This window comes from Bubalus kerabau, chromosome 7 (assembly GCF_029407905.1).
Source record: "Bubalus kerabau isolate K-KA32 ecotype Philippines breed swamp buffalo chromosome 7, PCC_UOA_SB_1v2, whole genome shotgun sequence".
Classification (NCBI taxonomy): Eukaryota; Metazoa; Chordata; class Mammalia; order Artiodactyla; family Bovidae; genus Bubalus; species Bubalus kerabau.
Window position 1 is genome coordinate 32,843,130 of NC_073630.1, and position 4,469 is coordinate 32,847,598.

Below are 4,469 nucleotides of genomic sequence, written 5' to 3' on the forward strand. Positions count from 1 at the left end.
TAGTAGAACTTAAAAAAAAAAAAACTCAACATTCAGAAAACAAAGATCATGGCATCCGGTCCCATCACTTCATGGGAAATAGATGGGGAAACAGTGGAAACAGTGTCAGACATTATTTTTGTGGGGCTCCAAAATTACTGCAGATGATGATTGCAGCCATGAAATTAAAAGACACTTATTTATTGGAAGGAAAGTTGTGACCAACCTAGATAGCATATTCAAAAGCAGAGACATGACTTTGCCAACAAAGTCTGTCTAATCAAAGGTATGGTTTTTCTGGTAGTCATGTATGGATGTGAGAGTTGAACTGTGAAGAAAGCTGAGCGCCAAAGAATTGATGCTTTTGAACTGTGGTGTCTCAGAAGATTCTTGGGAGTCCCTTGGACTGCAAGGATATCCAACCAGTCCATTCTTAAGGAAATCAGTCCTGAATATTCATTGGAAGGACTGATGCTGAAGCTGAAACTCCAATACTTCGGCCACCTGATGAGAAGAGCTGACTCATTTGAAAAGACCCTGATGCTGGGAAAGATTGAGGGCAGGAGAAGGGGACGACCAAAGATGAGATGGTTGGATAGCATCACCAACTTGATGGACATGAGTTTGAGCCAGCTCCAGGAGTTGGTGATGGACAGGGAAGCCTGGTGTGCTGCAGTCCATGGGGTTGCAAAGAATCGGACATGACTGAGCAACTGAACTGAACTTCCCTTCACAGGCCACTTATTCCATAGCATGTTATCACACAATTATTTACAAAGCTTTCTTACTTAACATTTATTTTATTCAAAATCATTATAATGGCTAGAGTTGTTTCCCCTAATTTCAGTTCTACATGTTTTCCACCATACATAATTTATTTCAAACACAATAGAAAGATCCATCCCCACAATCACATTCTTGTTGACAACAGGTCATTTCATGTGTCCTTTTAAGGCCTCTCAGAGATGTAGAATCAAGGAGCATAAGAAATGAAGTCTGTTTCACAATCAGTATCCAGCTCCTCTTCATTGAGGCTAGTTGGAGGATTTTTAAATCCCTTGCCTCAAGTCTGTCCTTTTTATGCTTTAGCTTGAGCTTGTTTTTGTTGTTTAGTTGCTAAGTTGTGTCAACTCTTCAAGAGCCCATAACTTGCAGCACACCAGGTTTCCAGGTTCTCCACTATCTCCCGAAGTTTTCTCAAAGTCATGTCCATTGAATCACTGATGCCATCCAACCATCTCATCTTTTGTTGCCCCCTTTGCCTTCTGCCCTAAATCTTTCCCAGCATCTGAGTCTTTTCCAATGAATCAGTTCTTCACATCAGGTGGCCAGAGTATTGGAACTTCAGCTTCAGCATTAGCTCTTCCAATGAATATTCAGGACTGATTTTCTTTAGGATTGACAGGTTTGATCTCCTTGCAGCCCGAGGAACTCTCAAGAGTCTTCTCCAACCACCCAAATTGCAGTTCACAAATGTCCCTTTTCTAAATTATTCATTCTCTCTCACTATTAATAGCCTGATCACATAAATACTGTGAAAGTTTTAGCATAATCAAGGAAACATTTATTCCTGATTCAAAAGAAAAATCATTGAGTATCTTCTGTTTCAAGGATTCTGCTAAGTGTTGCTTATCTAGTGATGAATGAAACAATTATAGCCTCACACTCCCAGGGCTTATCATTTAGTGGTGGAATCAGACATGAGACAAATAAACACAAAAATAAACATATAGTTACAAATAATATGAGCCCCCCAAAAAAGACAGAAAAGCAGAGGGAACATATGTAATTATAATAAAGTGAAAGTCGTTCAGTCATGTCCAACTCTTTGCAACCCCATGGACAGTGCATGGAATTCTCCAGGCCAGAATACTGGAATAGGTGGCCTTTCCCTTCTCCAGGGGATCTTCCAACACTAGAGATCAAACCCAGGTCTCCCGCATAGCAGGCAGATTCTTTACCAGATGAGCCACAAGGGAAGCCCATGATTATAATAAAGGGGCACCCAATTTATGCTGAGAGGGTCAGAAAAGACCTCTCTAAAAATAGAATATGTTATTTAAAACCTAAAGGATTCACAGAGGTTAGCTAGGTGAAGATTGTGGGGGTGGGGGCAGGGGAGGCAGGTGACATTTCTTCTAAGCAGAACTCTTGCGAAGTCCCAGGACAACAAAGAATTTGCCACATTAAGAAACTGAGGAAGCTCAACATGGTGAAGCTTAGTGAGCAATCAGAAAAATCCTGTAACACGGACTGGACCTCATATGCTGCTGCTGCTGCTGCTGCTGCTAAGTCGCTTCAGTCATGTCCGACTCTGTGCAACCCCATAGATGGCAGCCCACTAGGCTCCTCTGTCCCTGGGATTCTCCAGGCAAGAACACTGGAGCAGGTTGCCATTTCTTTCTCCAATGCATGAAAGTGAAAAGTGAAAGTAAAGTCGCTCAGTCGTGCCTGACTCTTCGCGACCCCATGGACCTCCGTCCATGGGATTTTCCAGGCAAGAGTACCTCATATAACTCTTCTGAATTCAATTTTTTCTTTAATCTGGAATGTCTATTCAAAAAACCTTACTGCTAGATAATTTCCAGTGTGATTTCAAATCTCAAATTCCCAGCAAAATTTTACAAATAAGCCTGTGCTCCAACCTGCCATCTTCTGTACTCCCACTCATCACTCCCCTAAGTCCTGTCCCTGCTAAATGATGCCTACATTTTAAAAATTACTTATCAAACAATCTAAAATTAGTGGAGTACAAAAATGAAACAATGTTTGCTTTTCTCCTTTTAACCACTCTCTATAAAATCTCTCTTTCTTATATTTCAACATCTTAAGCAGGTTTCATAGGCTGGTAGTCACATCTAGCTGTTAATGTCTAACCTTATCTAATCCAACATTTAAAACTCCAATCTCAATCCAGTTCTGTATTGGTTCCTTTCCTTCTTGGCACCTGCTGAACTCGGCCTGAGTGATTAGGGAAGGAGAAGGCTAATTCTGATCATTTCACTCATCCTATCTCACACTTAACGTTTCTTTTCTTCTCCAGTGTTTTGGTGAAATGTAGGGCTTCAAAGATTGCCAACGGATAGATCCTGAAGAATATTCTATGTTAAACTGAAGAATTTGGTCTTTATCTTTTAAAGGAGATGTAAAAAACATGAAAGAGGAGTTACACAAATAGGTTTTCAGTTTAGAATAACCCCTTCACTGCAGTATAAAGAGTAGATTATAGGAAACAAACAAGGAGTTGGATAACAAAGAGAACACTGGCCTCTTGAAACCTCTCCCACCTCTGCCTTCATAAGTTTCTTCTCACAAACCTCTCCCCAAATGCCATGCAACCTCCACTGGCTTTGAAATACTCCTGAAAAATCCTCTCTCTAAACTTGGGCAAGCCTGACTAATCACTTCTTGGATTTATTAAACACTACTACAGGAAAAATGGCATTTCTGCTTTATTAATCTTGGCTGAAGGGCACCAAGATATCAAAATAGGACTCTTTTGTCTTGGAATTTTACCAGTGGCCCTGAAGTCTAAGCACAATGTCTAAATTGTGGAGCTAGACCACCAAAGTAATACACCCTAAGGGTTGTGGGACTGATTCTACTAACATTGTTTCATTTCCCACCTCTATTTCTATAAATATCAAAATGGAAAAAGCCTAGAGAGAGAATGCTTTATGGAAACTGGTCTGGGTGCTATGGAGGAGATGAGATGGGGGACGAGAGGAAAAAGTACTTTCTTTCACCTTAATCCTGGTGACAGGAGCTTCTGTGAACCTTTCAAAAACCTTGCCTACAGCCTCTGAAGACTGGGAGACCAGAGACTGGAGTCTGCTTCTGCTGCAGGAAGTCCAAAGATGCAAAGCCATGGCTATTATTAGTCTGACTGTAAACAGCAGAGAGAGCTGCATTAGTCAATATTTACACTACCAATGACAAAGGAGTCCGTTTCCTAGGATCCAGATGTGGCTCCGGGGCCAGAAAGGCAGCCCGGGGTGTAAGAGATGAGCCTGGGAAAGCCAAAGGCCCACTGTAGGGAGACCTCCTGCAAGCAGCTTCTGGATGAGACTCAAAAGCAGCCAGATATGGGAACATTACTTGTTTAAAAGAGAACTGCAGTCATAGGTCCTCTAGCAGGAGGCTCTCCCGGGAAAAAAGAACACCCCCAAAGAATAAGAGACAACAACTATCTGACTGTCATCTTTGACACGTTCCTTATCTATGTCCCCCACCCTTAACTCTGGGTATCCTGTGACTCTCTTTCAACCAACAGAATGTGGCAGAAATGACATTGCAGGACTTCTGAGGCTAGCTCAGAAAAGTCACCGCAGCTTCCACTTTGTTGCCAGATACAACCATATCCGTCAAATAAAACTTTTCTTACCTCTTACCTTTCTTCTCCAGATGGGTTGGAAACCATACCTAGAAGTGGGAGAAGTAGAATTACAAAATCATGAAGAGGTAGGGCATGCTTCTCCCGTTCTTAAGCA